This window comes from Poecilia reticulata, chromosome 17 (genome assembly GCF_904066995.2).
Source record: "Poecilia reticulata chromosome 17, P_reticulata-male-v2, whole genome shotgun sequence".
Taxonomy (NCBI): Eukaryota; Metazoa; Chordata; class Actinopteri; order Cyprinodontiformes; family Poeciliidae; genus Poecilia; species Poecilia reticulata.
In genome coordinates, this window is record NC_088846.1 from 27,008,386 (window position 1) to 27,029,803 (window position 21,418).

The window sequence follows — 21,418 nt, forward strand, 5'->3', positions numbered from 1 at the left end:
GCTGAGAACTTTAATAAATGTCAGTTTCAAACTAAATATTTAGCTAGCAAGACAAATGTTTAGTTTGAAACTAAATATGTGAGCATATTTTTGCACAAGTTACATTTTAGTTAGTTCTGAGCTTTTATTTTGGTAGTCTACTTCCACTTCTTAGCGAGTCAATTTGCATATTATCTAAATATTTAATTTGAAGCTAAATACTCAGCTAACTATTTAGCTAACTACATCGCATGCTTGCTCTTTAGTCTGAAGGTAAATATTCAGCTGCAAATTAAATAGTTAGCTTGCGAAAGTAGTTTTAAACTGTGACATTCATAAATGAATAACATGGAGAAAATATGATGCTGGAACATGTTTTTTCTTTGCTTATGACTAGTTATAAAACTCAAACTGTTGGAGTTAATGCTTGACTGTGTAACTTTGCAATCAACATTTGTGTGCCGTGTAACAGAAATAAACATTTTAATGGCATCCTCATCTACCAGGCTGCAGCTCTGCAAACCGATGGCTGGATGGACAATTCTGGAGCAGAACGCACATTTTTCAGGAAGCTGTAAAACCCCAAACACTGAAAGCGAATCATTATATCGGCTGATATTTAGCCTCTAACCACTTTCACTATGAACCCGTCCATGTGCCCAGTCAAAGCCCGCTGATGTGGAAACAGAAACGCAGCTGATGCTCTGTGGTGTCATCTCTTCTGCTGGAAAAACGGCGGAATGACTCATTCAGAAAGTAGTGAGTCTCTCAGCAGAGACACTGTCACTGCAGCGCATCGATTACTCGCTCAGACCAGACGACAGTTTACAGGCCAATCAATGGTTTGTGTAAATTTTAGTCAAATGAATGAAGGCAGCTGCTTTTTCTGTCACTCTTGGAGTTTAGGGAGTCCATCCGCACGCTGACACACCAATCTATGACCTCTTGCATCATGCGAAACAGGTCAGCTTTGCATTAAAAAGAACCACAAGGACATCAAACCCTGAACTGTGTCAACTCAGCAGCTCTGCAGAACTCATTAATCTGCAGCTGAAACTGCAAATTCCTCCATTAGCTCCTGAAATCGTGGCTTCGGCTCCAACAGGTGCCGAACAGGCTTCGCCGTTTTGTGTGTCAGCCTCGTCAGGGTTTGATTTATGAACTGGAAACGACTCCCGAACAGATTTTTTAATTCCCCGCAGAGAAATTAAACCTCATAACGAGATGACTTTCCTCAGACTCACTGTTCTCTCGGTCTGATTTACAGTTTATAAAGAAATATTTCTATGTAACAGGTGTCCTTGCAGCTTGAACAATGGTTGCCTAGCAATGCTGATTAAATAGAAAATCTGCTGTAGGCAAGGTGAGCGCTCGTCTGTGCTGTGGTGGTATGACACGACTCGGTTTGTGTTTAAATTGCTCCTCTCAATGGTTTCTTCTCCACAGTGATGGCTTGTAAACGCACATTAACAACATCCAAACGTGATTTCATCAAAAACAATGTCACATTAACAGCATGTTGGAACGTTTTTCATAACAGATTAAAAACAAAACAAGATTAGGTTCTAATTTCACAGTTTTGGGGATAAAACAAAAACAATCGATCATTCTGACGATTAATCGGATAAAAAATTTGCACATTCTGACGATTTATCAGTTAAACGCTGAAACCTTTTTTATATATTAGAAACGCATTAAGAGATGCAAATTAGCTCTAGACATCCTGGAGCAAATGAAGCGTTTTATTAAAGAAATTCATCTTTCACTGTGCCAGTAATGCCAGAATAAATATTTTAGTTGTGTTACTACCCCACACCACTAGAGGCAGTAGCAGACCCCAAAAGATGCAATTATGGACCAGATTTAGAAAGCTACAGAGTTTATGACAAGCTGCGAGCTTTGATGAAGTAGAGGAGAGAAGTTCAAATCTGAGAGTGAACTTCCTCCCAAAAGGTGACGATATAGCAGATCTCAACAGAAAGTAAAAACGGAAGACAGCAGATAATAAAGGAAAAAGCTCCCCCTTCCTTTCTGGAGTGGAAATGTCCCATATAGTTTTAGCAATGGCAGCGGAGGAAGAGTTCAGTCCGTGTTGGCCACAAACATTAACAGCCGTCGGGTTCGGATCGGTACTTCCGGTACTTCTCTCCTAGCAGTGGAAGACGGTTATTTACAGAGCACGTAATTTCCGGTAAGCGTCATAGCGTCTAACTGGTGCATTACACACGTCACGGGCAAACGTTAGGGTAAAATTTAAAACCTAAATAGAGTTTCCAGTAAGCCAAATTACTCAAAACACCTAAAACAGATTTATTTCGATGCAGAGAACCATCAAAACTACACACCAAGATACCCCATGCAGGTACTAGTTGGATAAAACATGAGATAATTTCACCAACTAGCTTAATAACCAAAGTAAACACACATTTCGAGCAGAAAAAAATAATAATGTAAATTATACTTGTAAGAGTAAGAGTAGCGGATGGCATTTCCTGCTCCGCTGAAGCTGATTCAGGGCCCTGAGCCACGCCGAACCACAGAAAGTAACTCGCTAAGCTGCGAGCGAGTGGAACTACAAAACAAACGGGTGCATCATGGGTAACGTAGTGCAAAATTAGGAGAGGACATTTAACAACGGTAAAATGGCGTTGCAACAAAAATGGAGCAGCGTCAGATTTTAGCGGTTGTAGGATTTCTTTTTTATTATTTGGTAAAAAAAATAAAATAAACAACGAGACATTTCTCCCGCAAGCGCCCTATATATAAAATTTTGAGCTTGTATGTTTTGATTGCATTTACCCAGAATTCCTTGCGCACTCGATCACTTCTTCCTTTTGTAACGATCTTCGGTCCGTTTCGCGCTCACATAAACCAAGAGCTACACAAAACAGGCTGAAGAGGATCTTTCGTGCAGGTTTATAGATATTTAGAATACAAACAGTATTTACCAAAGTCAAATAGTGTCAAAATTAAACTACATGTACAGACAGGAAGGGAAGAAAAAGCAACTAAATATAAAGAGACCTAATTTCTAACAGCAATAAGACTAACAGCAAAGAGTTGTTGATTAGCATTAATTAAAGCCTATTTTTAGTGATTATAGGTGTGACTAAATTGAAAACAAAAGACTCCAGATCAATGTTTGAACAGGAAGTGTTTAGGTTTCCGTGTGTGTGTTTTAGGATGCCCTGGGCGCTGCTGTTGGGACTGAAGCCAGACGGCTTACAGTCTGAAATTTGATGGAGTCTGTTGTGTTTTATATGCACGATACATTATGAATGAGGCCCACCTTCTGCCAAAGGGATGAAATGAGCAGGGAGGCATTGGTTGGCGCTACAAAGACTCATTGATCATTGTGGATGCTGAAGCATTATTCTGATTCTTTGATTTAATGTTTTAAGATCGAACACAATTTAATTTCCGAAAATTAAATTTCCAAACCAACCGGACCACCTCTGTGAAAAAGGGTAGCTGCGTCGTAAACCTAATTAATGCTTGTGTCACAGTTGGCAGAAACAACTGGCAGAAACGATTTGTGTTAAAACGAGAGCAAGTCTTTCATGGTTGCTGTGGAGGAATCAGAACCTGCCGCAGCTTCTGTATCGAATTTCAGTCCGGACTTGAATTGGGTCACTTCAAAACCTTCCTGTTTGTTTTAAACCAATCAGAGGTTTACGTGTTGACTTCTGGTTATCTTCAGTGGCGCTGTTGATTCATTCTTGGAGTAATTTTAGGGTGTAGTCCGATAGACTCGGCTTGATTGGGAACCAAAGTGGCAACATTTGTTACATTTCCAGCTGCTGTGGTTCTTTCACACTGCAAACCCTTTGAAAAACCAGTGGTGGCGCTGCACCAAGAACCACTGAAGGAAACAACATGAAATCCTCTGAAGAACACACCGAGAGCAGCTTCCTTCACACAATGCAAACAAAAATGGAGACTTTAGTGGTTGTAGGATTTCTCTTTTGTGCTAGACTGGCGCCTTTGTTTTGGTTGTACCATAGTCCACTTCCTGCTTTTGAAGCGCTTTCTGGTCTGCTTGGCGTTCACATACGCGTTCAAACAGAATTCACTTCAACTGAACCAAGAAAGAGGTTTTTATGTGGACATGTTCACCGTTCCTAATCTGCGTCAGAGTTCGGTTCTGTATTCAAACACCCCCAGTTAAAACAGACTTTCTAGCCAAACAAACTTAGGTTTTATTTAAAAAGCTGTATTTATGGATAATGGCTCCCAAAGTGAAACCCTAAAGCCTCAGAAACACCTCATGATCTTTTCCATTTGGTTTTCTCAATATCTGTTTCCATTACAAATGTACTCAAAACAGTGTAAATTTTTCACTAGTGTAAAAAAAACTATTTTGAACATTTTCAAAGTTTTTTTCTAGAGAATTTCTGAAATTATTCACATTTTTTTCCCTAGTAAATCTTCGACTTTTGAGACGGAGAAAATTCAATTTTTTTTTGGAAAATTTCAGAATTATTAAAAGAAATAAAATGTTTTGGCGGCATTTACTCCTCTTTTTTGTCCTTCCATCTCTAACAGCGCCAGCCCCCCTGCTGAGCTGTGTGGCGCTAACTCATACAGCAGAATCTGATCAAACTTCGGCTCCGTAAAATCTCTGCAGACCTTAAACCCAAACTGATCTGTAAACACAAAAACAAACCACAAATGTGCTGCAGTTGAAACATTTTTCTCCAGAACATTTGGCTGTTGCACAAACACACAGACAGCATTAAAATGTTTATCTCATCTCTTATGGGAGCCGTTTATGGCTCCTTCACTGTGACTTGAACTGATTTAGAGTTTAGCGCTGAAACTCTTCATCTGAGCATCTTAAAGTCCGGCCTCGCTCCTCTCCCGACCCCGAGGTCTCTCGCTTCCTCCCATTCCCACAGACGTCTCCTTCAATGATACACTATTGATTTATTGTCCAGCGGATGACAGGGATGGAGCGAGGTGCACTGAATGAGGGACAGTAACATCAAACCGTGGAGCAGAGGCTGAAAATGAAAGATTTTATGAATGTCGCTGAAATATTTGCTGTTGTCCAGCCGACATCGGCTCCACATACAACTTGACATAACAAAGGTCTGATTTTATAGCTGTGGAAGAGACAAAAGGAGCAAATACATGATGTTTTCTATATATTAGCACTAAATGCACATTACACTGCAAAAACAGAATCTGACCAAGTATTTTTGGTCTAATTTCATATTTAAATAAGACAAAATTATCTTATAAATAAGGTATAGGAAGTTGTTTTAAGTTAATAATTCCTCAATATTAATGAAAAAAAGTACGAGTTCCATTATTTTATTCATATCAAGACATTGTTCCCAAATAATCTGCCTTTTCATCAATATTAAGGAATTATTAACCTAAAACAATCTCCAGTGTCTTACTTGTTCAAGTATACTAATATATTTGTAGTAGGAACGAGACTTTGTGAAGATTTTGTGTTTTTGTAGTGTATATTTTTTAATGAAATGACATAAAAAAAAATTTCACATTAAACTTTCAGACCAAGTTGTATAATGACACACTGAGAAATATGTAAACCTTTCTAAGCTCCAAACGTCATAATTATCTCAAAAATGAATATTCCACAGTGATCAGAGTCTTTAAACCCAGAAAAATGAGTCTCCTGTCAATCCTGAAAACTCAATATCATGTTAGTATCGTCATGAACCCCATTTGGTTTGATTTACAGGAGCCTCCTCTAATCTAATCCCACCAGCAGGTAATTATTTTAGTTCCAGCAGGTGTGCAAACATCTCATGAGTCAACTGGTGCAATCTGCTGCAGTGGGTTATAAAACATGAGTCCTGTCACCTCTACGGTGGCGCATATCATCCAAAAATAGAATATTCAGATAATTTCACTGCAAAAAGACAAAAATTTACAAAGTATTTTTGGTCTAGTTTCTACTGGAAATATCTTTGTATAATTAAAATAATACAATTAATCAACGTGACGTCACGTGCACAAGGTGGGCAAAAAACTCCTCACTGACAATGACTAGCTTTGGTTTTAGCTAATAAGTTGCCAATATGACGCGCTAAACCTTAAGTGTATGTGATACTACATACTTCTAGTTCTTTAAGAACTACAAAATAAGTTCAGGACGAAGTTTTAATTAAGAAAAAATGGCGATGTAGAGGGAAGGACGTCAGTTATGCTAGCTTGACTATGGGAACCGTAGCATCTAGATGTGCTGTGGAAATCTGTGCGCTTCGGTTAGGTTAAAAAAACAACAACAAAAAAGAGCAACTAAGCACCAACTCTGACACATCATCAGTAGAGCAGGACTTTAAATTGACTAATCAACCACCCCTCTGTTAGCTTAGCTAATAGCAGCGGCAGCTAAGCTACCACAGCGATCACTTAATAATCTCAAAGTGAACATCAAGCCTGAAAACAAAAAAAACTGTAACAGACTGCAAGTCCTCTTCTTTGTGTGGGAAATGTTTACGTACTGAATCCATATAGTGGAGCTGTTGTCAGTCAGTTGCTATGGCAACAGGTCTGCGTGTATGTAGGCGACTCAGAGCGCGAGGAAAAGGAAGAATAAGTGGTTTTGAATTGTTCTCCAACAGTTTCTCTGTGTTGTTTCGCCATTTGCCACAGCGCACTAAACTAATAATACCTTCTTCTCTCATTCGTGAATTTTACGGATGTAAACGATAACATGCAAGGTGTCTACAGGAGCTTGTATTAAGACAATAATTCATTAATATTGATGAACAAGTACTGGTTCCACTGGTGGATTGTTCCACTTCTAACATGACTTTTTTCCCATTTTATAAGTGAAATAATCTGCCAGTGGAAACGGTTCTATTTCATTAAAATACCTTAATTTTAATGAAATAGAACCGTTTCCACTGGCAGATTATTTCATTTTGACTTAAAAGAAGCTTCAATATTTTTCTACTTGTAAGAGATTTCACCAATTTAGTTTTATTTTTCCACAATAAATTTCATCTCTTCCTCCAGATATTCGTGCCGAAACATTTCAGCTCGTTCAGCAGCCGCATAATGGCGGATCCTGTGTCTGTTCCTCCAACACGAGCGCAGAAGAACAACCTCCCTCGACACGCCAAACAGCTCATCTGTCTCAGGGAGTCCAACACAAAATTAGGGCCACTCTCTGCTCTCTGTTTCCAAGGCAACCGCTACGGCGGCCGGCAGCGTGGCCGCATTATTTACCTCTGCCAGCGGCTGTATAATCCTCGTCACCTGCCTGCTGCGCCATCGTCGTCGTCGCAAACCATACCTTTGGAGAGGAACGTCCAACCCCCACGAGCAACAGGACCCCCAACACACACACACACACATTTATAAACGTAATGTAAATTCGTCATGCTGTCACACACAGATGAGGAAACCTGCAGGGGAGAAAGAGCAGCAAAAATCCACTCCGATGCACAATACTGAGATAAACTCGATACGTTGGCAGCCGTGTAGATCTAATTTGAAAATGAAAACATTTAAAACAAATCTATGCTGTACGACAGTGAATTAGGGCCGTTGTAGTTAGAAAAAAAGGAGAAAGAAGTTTCTGTATTTTGCAGAAAAAAACCAGGACATTTCTGAGCTGCAAAAGTTGAAATTTTATGAGAGAAAAATAAAGAAATTAAGATTAATTTCAGAAATTTTCTGGAGAAAAATGAGAAATTTTCTGAGCTCTGCAAGTCAGAAATTATTGGGGGGGAAAAATTCAAAGATTTTTCTAGAACATTTCTGAGTTTCAGAAGTTTAAAATTTGCAAGAAAACCACAGACATTTTTAGATTAATCTAAGAAATTTTCTAGAGAGATTTAGAAGATTTTTGACTTGAAAATTTCTGCGGTTCCAAAAACTAAAGTTTTCAGTCTTAGACGCTTATAAATTTTCTTGTTTTTCTACAAATTTATGCGATTTAGCTCTATATTTATGTAAATTTTGACATTTCAAGTTCAGAAATGTTCTTGTTTTTTCATGAAAATTTCTAAGATTAACGTCAATTTTTTTTATTTTTGTCTTGCAAATTGTCAACTTTACCAACTCGGAAATTTTTATGTTTTTTTGTAGAAAATTTCTGCGATAAATATCACAATTTCTAAATGTTTTCTTGTAAATTTTTGACCTTTGGAGCTCAGAAATGTTCTTGTTTTTCTAGAAAATTCCTTCGATTAACCTCAGAATTTCAGATTTTTTTTTCTCTTGACTTTTCCAACTCAGAAAGTTCACCATATTTTCAATAACATTTTGGAGGTTTTTTGTAGACATTTACTCCTCTTTCCTATCTACAGAGTCCCAAATGCAGAGTTGTAATGCTAACAGGAAACCTTTAAGCCAGCGGTTCTTAACCTGGTTCGATCGAACCCCAGGGGTTCGGCGGAGCCTCTGCCACGGAGATAAATACACACTTGTGTAAAGTCGTGATGACGCCCCGCTTTGCCATCACTTGCTGCAGAGGATCACGTTACATTGCTTAGCCAATCAGAGGATCACGTTACATTGCTTAGCCAATCAGAGGATCACGTTACATTGCTTAGCCAATCAGAGGATCACGTTACATTGCTTAGCCAATCAGAGGATCACGTTACATTGCTTAGCCAATCAGAGGATCACGTTACATTGCTTAGCCAATCAGAGGATCACGTTACATTGCTTAGCCAATCAGAGGATCACGTTACATTGCTTAGCCAATCAGAGGATCACGTTACATTGCTTAGCCAATCAGAGCTGCGGAGGAGCCCTGATTGAAGGAGCTCCACTCAGCATGGATTTGAACTTTTGTCTTTAATTACTTCAGCAAAACTCACAGTTTTTACCAAATTCTATAGTCTAAATCTTCTCCTTAGTCACATCTTTTCGGGGTTGCTACTGCCTCTAGTGGCGTGGAGGTGGTAACACAGCTAATATAATTACTTTACTAAATCAGAATACCGCAAAGTCTTCTGTGTGTCGGTGGGGGGAGGGGATGAAAAGGTTCGGTGAATGCGCATATGAAACTGGGGGGTTCGGTACCTCAAAACAGGTTAAGAACCACTGGTCTAATGTGAACATCATATTTATAATAAAGCATGTAAAACACCTTTACGCTGTGCGCTGGCTTTCACAACATCCACACACAAAACGCCTGAGCCTCTGTGCTCGCCCATCACTCAGATCCATAATTGGCCGTCCATTATGCCAGAGTTCATTTGCATGGTTCCGGCTGAAGTGTTTACCAGATGTCTGTGGGTGTCGCTTACATGATTAGGCAGCAGTCCTGCTAATTTACTGGGCTGATCCTCTGGGTGCCTGTCCATCACTGGTGGAAATCAGGGGAAAAGCTACAAAAACTGCCGTTTGGTGGAGGAAAACTTGATGTTTTATAGTAAAATCCCTCTGACTAAGATGGTTGGCGGTGGCACCTCGTTGCCTCTGTAATCTGATGGCGTCAAAAACAAGATCAGTGTCTTTAAACTGAAGATGGTTCAGGAGGATTAAGGAGCCCGAACAGTAAAATCTGCATTTTCTGTTCAGTTTGATGATGTTCTGTATGAATGTGGCACCACAGAGCCAGTATGAGGCGTTTAGCAGGGGTGGGCATTTATTGGATCGCTCATCATTTATCGCGAAAATGCTCCGTCACAATAAGAATTTTGATTTATCGTCGCTTCGATAAATTTCAGACACACAGTAAAAAAAATAAAAAAACTGTCATGATCGGAAAGTTTTTGTTTGTTCCATCACATCATTAAATTTGAAAGTATATTAAAATGTAGTTTCTGTGTGCAGTTGAGTGACATGAGTAAATAGTGACTCGTTCTATTTACTCCATTACATTTGTGACAACTTTATGTTTTAAACTGTAAAGTTGCCAGAACGGAGTAATAAATAACAGACATGTTGCATGTTGTTGTTTACATCCAGTAATTTCGCGCATGAACATTTATTTATGTATTATTACTTCAATTAGTGTTTTTAACGTTTCTGGAAACAGACAAAGTGCTTAAAGTTACTAAAGTTTTTGGTGTCTTGAAAATGACCTGTTGGCAGAAACTTCCGGAATGTACAAATGAGCAGCCCTACTGCCGTTGCCTAGCAACCCCCGGCAAAGGCCAGCCCGTTACCTAGCAACCCAGTCAGAGCTCCAGAATGGTGGTCAGCTGGGTTTACCGAGACATTTACTCAATTACATTTACTTGAGTAACTTTTTTTTTTAAATGTACTTTTAGGAGTATTTTTTTCTATGCTGTACTTCTTACTTTTACTTGAGTAACTTTATTTTGAAGTATTTCTACTAAAATTTCTGGATTTTCTACCCACTGAATGAAAAACAAACATGTTTTAACCGAAGATTCAGACACACCGGCAGTTTTTGTTAAAGCTTCATGAGGTTTTTATTGAAAGAAAACTGATTTGGACAATTTTTCTTTTGCCTAATTTTGTTGTTTTTTTGTTACTGTCATTTAAAATACCATTAAATAATTTGATCAGTTACTCTGTACTTGAGTAGACTTTTTACCAAATACTTTTTTACTCTTGAATATCTTTTGGACTGCTACTTTTACTTGAGTGAAAATATGTTTAAGCAGTGATTCTCTTACTTGAGTACAATTTTTGGGCATATCTGTGAAAAATAACACTTATTTTTAAGAAGCCAATTGAAAATGGGAAGGTTTTTCAGGAGTATTTGTGTTTCGCAGTCATGAAATCACCTGAAATGTGTAATAAATAAAGTTTTCTCTAAAACATTTGATCATTTTCACAATACTACCATGAAATGTATCGATGAGATTCCAAGTCCATATCGGCCATCTTTCTCCAAACATGGAGGTAGATTCCTGGCATCAAGTTCGGACTCTGCTGAAAAACACGTAAAAAAAACCCGTAATAAATGATTGTCTGCACAAGATTTCCATTTTGTAAACAAGAGGCGTTTCGCTCCGTCATCCAGAGGAGAGACGTTTCCATTAGAGCGCCGGTGATGGACGCCCGCACACAGAATCAGCTCATACATGTTTCCAATCATTTGTTGTGACACTTGGGTATAAACACAGGCGAAGGCACACAAGCACCTGCTGAAACATATAGAGTATGAACTCTGCAAAGTGACACATGCTCATTTGCAGCCGACTCCCGCCTGTCACAACATTACGTTTAATGGACGTCTGGCAGGGAGCTTCCCCACTTCATCCAGAGATTTCTGCAGAATAAGAGCGCCACCGACTATCCAGACGACATCCAAATAACACGCTGGGTGTCGCGGCGGTCTGAAATAGCAATCAGCAGATGTAAATGTCATCGGGTTTTCAGCTTGAGGGTATTTTAATAGGAACATTCTGATCCTGGGATTTAAATCCAATATAGATGGCTTATCCGATCCCTGTATGTGCTCCAGGAGAACGGCGAGGAAGTGGCTTCAAATGCCACAGAAATGTCACAGATAATGTAAAAGTACACATTTCTCACAGGGTATGACTAACAGACATACTTTTAGTTGTGTTTTCACTGTAAATGGGGAAAAAGGCTTTGAGGAATTGCAGTTGTTTGGTTTTGAATTCATCCACGCCCAATAAACTCGCTCAAATTCTGTTAAAGTGCTACTTTTGTTCAACACAACTATTTCAAAATATATATTTTTTAGCCAAAGTTCATACAAAATGTCCAAAGAAACACTTGTTTGCTGTGAAAACAAAGATTAGCGATCCATGGACTATCCTTAGCAACTAGTATGCTAATGCTAGCACACGGTTGCTAGCTGTAGCACACTTTGTAACTATAGTTAGCAACAACCATGCTAACACAAATGTTAGTTGTAGCACATTATGTAGCTATAGTTTGATCAGCAGATGTAAACGTCACCGGGTGCCAGTGCTAGCACACTAATACTAGCTGTAGCTATAGCCCGCAACTAGCATCTAGTGTGCTAATGTTAATGTTCGCACACAAATGTTATAACACATTGTGTAATCAGCAACTATTATGTTAACGTTAATGCTAGCACTCAGATGTATGTTCGCTCTAGCATACATCAATAGGATGCTAATGTTAGCATTAGCTCTAATACAATTAAATTACCAACATTTTCAGGATTATCTTTTGAACGAATGCGTATTATCTATTTGTGCTCTGCTTTTTTTTTTTTACTGATTTGTATGATTGTTTAGCGTTTGATACATTGAAATAAAACCTAGCTTGTCTGATTTTCACTTAGAGGATGTTAATTTGTAAATTTCACAAGCATATGTAGCAGAACAAAACACAGACTAGCTAACATTACGATCCTCAGGGAGGTTCGAGTCGTGTTTTTCTGTCTTTGGCCTTGAGCCTCATCGCTCACAGATCAGGTACTGAGAGGTTTAGCTGCAGAAACCAACTAACATGCTAATGTTAATGCTAACAGAGATGTTAGTTGTAGCACATTGTGTTGCTACAGTTTGCAACTAGCACATAAATGTAAGTTGGAATATTTGGCAACTAGCATGCTAATGTTAATGCTAACAGATATGTTAGCTTTAGCTGGTAACTAGTTAATGCTAACACGTTATGTCTAGCACACTTTGTGCTATATTTCGCAGTTATAGCGCTTATGTTAATGCTAACATAAGCTTTGTAGTTCTAGCTACAGCTAGTTACAGATGATAGTTCCAGCACACTAGCTACAACTAGCAATAGCATGCTAAAGTTAGCATTGGCTCTAATACGCATAAATCAGTAACATTTTTAGGATTTTGTTTTGAAAAAATGTGGCGTACCGCCTCTTTACGCCCTGCTTTTACTGTGCTAATTAATTTGTATGTGCTCTAGCGTTTAATATGTTGAGACAAAAATGTGAAGTAAATTGTAAACTTTAGGTTTAGATTATATGAAGCACCAACTAACTAACTAGCCCTCCAGGTTTGAGTCGCTCTCTGGCCTTGAGCCTCACCAGCTGCAGGCGGCAGCGTTCGCACCCCGTCCTGCTCTCTGCGGTTTAATTAGTAAACCGTGCAGCAGGACGGCGGGATTAGAATTCACTTCCACCTTCGTGCAGCTCAGGGAGCTTGGGCAACATGTTATTCAACTCGCCCCAGTCGCTGGCAGTGACCTGCGTCGGCTCTCCGAATTAATAAACCGTGACTTGGCTACAGTGACCCATAAATTACTCCTGTTGTTGAAGATTATCGGCTCCTTTGAAATGCACTTCTTTGAAGGCGGCGGTTGGAGGGCAGCGGTGTGACCCCGGGAGTTCAAACCCTGCAACCACAAACATGTCCGTCAAAAGTCTCCAAAACACTAAACCTGCATTCTCACTCACTGTTGGGAAGTTTTCCTGCCTCAAGGGCGAAGTGTGGAGAAAACCGAAGATGTAGAAGAAATAAACAACTGGATGTTGTATTAAGATGCGCTGCATCGTGGTGGATGCGCCGACTGAAACCTTAACGTGCGTTTTCATTAGTCTGTGCAAGTAAAATAATGCCTTTCATAAAACACGAAAGCCCCAGAGATTTAACTGATTCAGACGGTGGCGAGATGTTCAAGAATATAATTAAGTGTTTCATGAGGATAATCAGCATAACAATAAAGTCTGAATGTCAGTTTCAGGAAACTAAAAGCTGCTGCACAAACCGATAATAGCGTCTAAATTAGGTTTTTATATTTAATGTCAGATGCGTTAAAACTCTGGTTGATTTTATAAATTCATGAGGTGAGGCGGCCATGTTGCTGGTCCGAAATAACATCAGAATAACTCACTTCCTGCACCATTTCCCTGCTTTAAACGTAAAACTAAATTACTCCTAAAGTGAAGCATCTTCTATTTGTTTCAGTGGTAAAACAAAAATATCCATTTATAAAGTTACATTTTAGTCGTTCAACCGAGACGACGGGTTTCTGCAAAATGGAGCAGAGAAATTATCAGTTTATGAGGATTTATTTTTATTTTTGCTTGTTTTGTCATTTAGTCAGAAATGCATGGTAATGCGTCTAAAATGTAACAGCAGGGAAGTTATAAATAAATGTTTTCTGTGAAGGTTTGCAGAATAAAATTACTTTTTTTCCCAGCAACAAACTATTCACCATGTTGGCGTCTGAGTTTACTGCAAAAAAGACCCTAAAATTTAAACAAAAAGTTTTGTAAAAGATTCATTATAATATTGGCAAGAAAATTAGAGGTGACGTTATTCGATCAATTTTTACCCAGAAAGCACATGGGCAAAAACCGTTAGTGAAACGGTCACTGGGACTGACTAGTATATATTCCATTGAGGGAAACCTGGAATGCGGCGTTCATAACAAACACGTGTTAATCTGCTCTACTGCTAGCAAACAACCTTACTGATTAAATAACATAAAGTCAAGCAGTTCCCTAAAAGTCCAACAGATGGCAGCAATGCGCAAAACAAAAACAAAACACCCACAGTTTACAGGACACACTTCCTGCCAAAGAGCCCCTAGTGGTTGAAGAAAAATCCACATATAAACCCATCCATCCATCCATCCATTTTCTTGCACCCTTTTTCCCTCAGTGGGGTCGGGAGGGTTGCTGGTGCCCATCTCCAGCCAACATTTCGGGCGAAAGGCGGGGTCACCCTGGACAGGTTGCCAGTCTGTCGCAGGGCAACACAGGACACACAACCATGCACACACACACTCACACCTAGGGGCAATTTGGAGAGGCCAATTAACCTGACAGTCATGTTTTTGGACTGTGGGAGGAACCCAGAGTACCCGGAGAAAACCCACCATGCACAGGGAGAACATGCAAACTCCATGCAGGGAGACCCCAGGCCGGGAATCGAACACAGAACCTTCTTGCTGCAAGGCAACAGCTCTACTAACTGCGCCACTGTGCAGCCCCACATATAAACCGGAAAATACAACATATGAAAAAAAATCTGAATGCTCTCTGGCATTGTACAGGGGGCCGGACCAAATGTGGAGGCGGGCCGGATCCGGCCCACGGGCCGTAGCTTGGGGACCACTGCCCCAAGACCCTACACAAGGCTGAGCATTTTGTTTGTATTTCTGCTTTACAAAAACAATCAGCTGGAAGCTCAAACCGATTTCTGCTGCTGCTTGTTTAGTGATTCCTTGGAAACACGAACTGCCAGTGAGTTCAGACGTTCACAAACATTCAGAGGCTGTCAGTGTAGCTTTGACTCAATGTGCTCTTAAACGCACCAATAATCCAAACAAGCCGCTGCGTTTTCACACGGCAGAAACGTTTCGGCTGTAATCCTTTCACACGCCGTATAATCCCTCCCACCCTCACAGCGGAGCCGTGTCACTCAGACTTCAACTAGGACATCTGTTAGCAATCTGCAGAGAGCGACGGCCGCGGACACTTGATGGAGGAGTCGTCGACTCGACAGGAGGAGAAGCTCAGGCAGACAGAGGAGTAAACAGGGCGCAGAGACGACGGACTGCCAGAAACCTGGCCTCCCACCTGCGAGCCTTCAGGGCCCCCCGCAGGGCGCGAGCTGCTGCGCGCTCATGCCAGGAGATGTTAGCAGGCGGCGAGCAGACGGAGGGAGAGAGAGTGTGTGTGTGTGAGAGGCTAACATGAAGCTAAAGGACGTCCAGAGACACAGAGTGATGCTAACAAGGACAATGGATGAAGACGAGCGACTGGGATGAATCTGATTTCCTTATTCATGTAACCAAAAAGGTTACAGGAGAGGATCAAGAAGAAGAAGAAAATTAAATGTCATTTTTTTGTCTCAAAATTTTGTCTTTTCTCTCAGAATTCTGAGAAAAAGACACAATTTTTCAATTGAAATTTGAATTTTGAGGGAAAAAAAAGTCAAAATTGGGGAAAAAATTCTGAATTCCGACAAAATAGGACAGAATTTAAAAAAAAATTCTCAAATCGACTTTTTTTTCCTCAAAATGTGGAATTTATTTAAAAATTCTAACTTTTTCTCAGAAAAGACTGAGAAAAACGTATTTTTTTTCTTCTGGATGAATCTGATTTCCTTATTCATGTAACCAAAAAGGTCACAGGAGAGGATCAAGACAGCCGAAGAAGAAAATTAAATGTCATTTTTTGTCTCAAAAATTTGTCTTTTCTCTCAGAATTCTGAGGAAAAGACAAATTTTTTTTGAAATTTTAATTTTGAGGAAAAAACGTCAAAATTGAGGAAAAAATTCAGAATTCCGACAAAATAGGACAGAATTTTAAAAAAAATTCTCAAATCGACTTTTTTTTCTCAAAATTTGGAATTTAATTTCAAATATTGTAACTTTTTCTCAGAAAAGACTGAGAAAAACTTCTCTTTTTTTCTTCTATGTCTGACTAGTCAGAAATGTGACTCAGACTATGAAGCCCAAATTAGAAAACAAATTCTGAGAGAATAAATTTTAGATTAAATCTGAATTTTGAAATTAAAATCAGAAAACAAAGGGAAAAAGTCAGAATTTTTAAATTAAAGTCAAATATCTGAGATTAAAGACAAAATGTTGAGATTTAGTCAAAATTTTGATAGAAACGTCAAAATTTTCCGAACAAAAGTCAAAATTTTGAGAAAATTTTGTCTCTCTCATTTATACTAGAAATAATTGTACCTGACAGATATTAAAGGTGACCTATTATGCTTCCTTTCACTGGCTTGGATACTTTTATGAGCGATAAAATAAAATTCATTACATTTTTTTCACAAATCTAACTGTGTTACATAGTGAGATTTTACTCTGCTCAGGTCTATTTTGAGCTGTTTTAAGGCATCTTGTCACTTTAAATCCAAATAAGCTGCAGCCGGCCACGCGCCCAACTCAACATTTACACTCACAGGTGAAAATGGCTGCAAACAGATGCTCATACATCTCTGAAAATCAGAAGTGGAGCCTCCTGCGCAGCCAACAAGAAAGCAGAAAGAGGTTTCTGGACAGCAAAACACTTATCTTTCCAGCAGCCATTGTAGAGCGCATACAGCAGTAAAACCAGCTGACCAAACGTGCTGGAATTCAGATTGGGTTGCTAAGGTAACGGGTGGAACTCCACTGGGGTTGCTTAGTAACGGGCTGGGCTTCGCCAGGGTTGCGGGGGAGGTTTGAAATAGGTCGTTTTCCAGACACCAAAAAACATTAAAGTGTTTTTTTAAAGTGCTTTGGAGTGTTTTTAGAGACACAAATGGAAGAACAAAAATGTGAATTTTGCGTAATAGTCCCTGTTTAGGAAATGAGAAGCTGCTCACTTGTTGAGTTGGAGCTTGTTGGGGTTGTGCAGGAACCATCCAGCAGGAAGCTCATACATATTTTCTCAGTTAAATTCACTTTTTTTTTTTTTTTGGTATGGAATAAGAGACAACGTCTAAGTCAGTGGTTCTTAATCTGGTTCTATCGAACCCCAGGGGTTCGGTGAGTCGGTCTCAGGGGTTCGGCGGAGCCTCTGCTGCGGAGGTAAAGACACACTTGTGTAAAGTCGTGATGACGCCCAGCTTTGCCATCACTTGCTGCAGAGGATCACGTTACATTGCTTAGCCAATCAGAGGATCACGTTACATCAGAGCCAATCAGAGGATCACGTTACATCAGAGCCAATCAGAGAATCACGTTACATTGCTTAGCCAATCAGAGGATCACGTTACATTGCTTAGCCAATCAGAGGATCACGTTACATCAGAGCCAATCAGAGGATCACGTTACATTGCTTAGCCAATCAGTGCTGCGGAGGAGCCCTGATTGAAGGAGCTCCACTCTCAGCATGGATTTGAACTTGTGTCTTTATTTACTTCAGCAAAACTCAGTTTTTACCAAATTCTATAGTCTAAATCTGCTCCTTAGTCGCATCTTTCCGGGGTTGGTACTGCCTCTAGTGGTGTGGGGGTGGTAACACAACTAATATAATTACATTCCTAAATCAAAATACCGCAAAGTATTCTGTGTGTCGTGGAGGGGGGGCGCGAGGCCGTTGGAATAAGAAGGGTTCAGTGAATGCACATAAGCAACTGGGGGGTTCGGTACCTCAAAAAAGATAAGAACCACTGGTCTAAAGTCAGGCAGAAATCCAGCAACAGCATTCTGAAGGTAGCTTGAGGAGATCGATAAATATGCGTGAAGAGCACAAACACACCTGCCGCAGCCAAACGTCTAAATAAGCAGCCCTACTCGAGGTTGTATGCAGATTTAATCGCGCCTCTCTTCAGATTTATCTAACATAAATTCAGTTTTCATTTCAAACCAAACTCTAATCTTCCTCCAATCCCCCTCGCAGAAGCTTCCTAAAGCACACAGATAATGAAGGTAAACACACTTCCAGCACATATGCATGCCTTCAGGTGTGCTGATAACGTGCAAGGATGCGCACACCTACACATGCGTCTCGCCCTGAAGGGAAGGAAAAAAAACAGAGTGAATCTGAGATCTACACAGGCTGGGAGATAAAACGGGATGAGGGGAATATCCTGGTGATTGAAGCTGTTGATTCGTAAACATTCTGGGTTTGACGAAGTGCAGCGTGTTTATGATTGATCGCATGTTTTAAGCAGAAAGGGAAGGTTGACATGCAAATCAAATCTTTGGAAAAAGGCAACAATCAAAAGGTTTTCCTGAGTGGTTAATGTCTGAATCAAAGAATAAATTTAGCGTACATGTGAGAATATGTGACACTGAGGTGGAAATATCCAACATGCACAGGCTGATATATTTATATTTAGTGTTTAATTATCACAAAAAGCAGCTTTCATGATTAAACAGCTCAACGAAACTATACTGGGATCCTTCTGCAATCAATCTGTCGTCATGAAAATACTAAATTTGACATCCTGCATTAAACACTGAACATATTTAGACAATTATTTAAACTTTAAACCAAAAGCAATTTGGTTTCAGCAAAAAAATAAATATAGAGCTATATCTTTTTTTCCAGGAAAACAATTAAAGTTACCTACAGGTGGGATTGCTGACTAAATATTTAGTTTGTCAACAAAATAACTAGAATGACAATGTTGAGCTTCCTAACTATACATTTAATTTGGTGCCAAATATTTAGCTTGCAAATTTATATTTAGTTTGAAGTTGAATATTTAGCTACAGTAGCTACTTAGTATTAAATATAAAGCAAAATATTTCTTACTAAATAGTTAGCTTTCTAATTAGTATTTAGTATGATCCATAATATTTAGCTTACTAAATATTTGAATATTAGTTTGAAGCTTCAAATTAATCAGCTTAGTTTGAAGTTGAATATTTGACCTGTTAGCATTTAGCTTGAAGATAAATATTTAGCTTGTTAACTAAATACTTAGCTATTTAGTATTTAGAGTGGAGCTAATTTTTCCCTTGCTAACTATATATTTGACTAATTAGTTTGCTAAATATTTATTTTGAAACTAAATTGGCTTACTAACTGATATTTAGTTGGAAGCTCAATATTTTGCTTGCTAATTAAATAGTTTTAAACTAGACATCTAGCTTGCTAAATAGCTAGCAAGCTACATATTTAGCTATATGTAGCTTGCTAGCTATTTAGCAAGCTACGTATAGCTTGCTAGCTTGTACCTAGCAAGCTGCATATTTAGCTTGCTAGGTAAATATCCAGATTGTTCAGTAGACATTTAGTATTTATATTTAATTTGGAGGAAATGTTTAGCTTGCTCCTGAAATATTTTAATAATTTGTGACCCAAAACAAGCCAGGAAATCTATAACGGACCGTCTCAGAATTAAATGGAGAATCCTTGGCCTAGTCAAAGCCCATCTTTATCTCATTGAGATGTTTTGTGTTGACTTGAAATGTAGCCTCAATAATGGTGTTAAATAAGTAAATTGTGGCCTTTTTTAACGTTTAAGTTTGATTAAATCACTTTAAACGTTGATATGTTGCCATTACCAAATAAACTGAATATTTAAGGAGCTTCCTAGTTTTTCCACATGAATGTAAATTAGCTCAAACGTGAGCCGACGTTTCTTCCCTCTTTACAGCGGAGGCCATGTTTGGACAGCGAAACGTTCAGAGGGAATCCTGGAAATGACTTTTAAGTCTCAGGTTTAATATGCGGAGGCTAATGCCTGTAATGAAATAACCTGAACCTTCAGAGCACAAAACTATAAAGCTGTCCAAATAATTACAGCCTGCAATAATGGCTCAGTTAGATCTCTAATGGGAAATTTTCATTCCTCCTGCTGCTGACCTCCTCCGGCTGACAGAACCGTCGCCTTTAATTCACACCAGAGCTGCTTTTTAACCGGCTGCTCATAACTGACAACGACGGCTGAGGTTTTATTTCACCCAACGGAGGCAGAGAGGAAGATTTGGATCTTCCTCTCTGGGTCAGGCTAGAGGTAGGCTAGAGGTAGCCCAACCCAAACTATGGCAGATTATAGGAACGGCTACTAGAGGTAGCCCAACCCAAACTATGGCAGATTATAGGAACGGCTACTAGAGGTAGCCCAACCCAAACTATGGCAGATTATAGGAACGGCTACTAGAGGTAGCCCAACCCAAACTATGGCAGATTATAGGAACGGCTACTAGAGGTAGCCCAACCCAAACTATGGCAGATTATAGGAACGGCTACTAGAGGTAGCCCAACCCAAACTATGGCAGATTATAGGAACGGCTACTAGAGGTAGCCCAACCCAAACTATGGCAGATTATAGGAACGGCTACTAGAGGTAGCCCAACCCAAACTATGGCAGATTATAGGAACGGCTACTAGAGGTAGCCCAACCCAAACTATGGCAGATTATAGGAACGGCTACTAGAGGTAGCCCAACCCAAACTATGGCAGATTATAGGAACGGCTACTAGAGGTAGCCCAACCCAAACTATGGCAGATTATAGGAACGGCTACTAGAGGTAGCCCAACCCAAACTATGGCAGATTATAGGAACGGCTACTAGAGGTAGCCCAACCCAAACTATGGCAGATTATAGGAACGGCTACTAGAGGTAGCCCAACCCAAACTATGGCAGATTATACAGATGAAATTTGATTGATTGATTGATTGATTGAAGAAAGTTGCTGAACTGGCAGCATTGGGGTGACTAACTGTAACTATCATGACCCGTTTGGCCGGTTTGTCAGTAAAATCTTCTCACAGGAGAAAAGAAAACACAAGGGTTGATTTTTAGACCTTTGCCGAGGTTGAGGACACCAGTGGATAAGATCGGCTTCACATGTAAAGATCGGCCGATCATCAATCTCCCAAAATTAAGGAAATCAGCAGAGGACCTTGAAGAAAATGTTTCTTCAACTTTAAACTCCGATAAAGAAGCAAAAGGAGCTCAAAGTCGTTTAATTCCCTCAGTTTTGAGGAAAATCCTGAATAATTGATGAGTCTGCAGGTTTTCCACAGCGTGAAGCGGTTGGAGGACATGAGGGGAAAACCATCCGTCACGTCGTCAGATGAAGCTGCAGCTCACCTGCCTCCATGTTTTAAAGCCTCTCCGTTGATGAGGAAACGCCATTTGACCCCGATTTGAATAAGAAAGTATTTGTTCCAACAGGATGTCAGTAATTAGCGTCCTTTCATCTCGCT

General features: G+C 39.6%; 1 long non-coding RNA gene across 1 annotated transcript in view; it reads right to left on the reverse strand.

Moving 5' to 3' along the window:
• The window catches only part of LOC103479468 (uncharacterized), an 87,136-nt gene that overhangs the window by 1,476 nt on the left and 64,242 nt on the right, over positions 1-21,418 (reverse strand). The window lies entirely within an intron of this gene.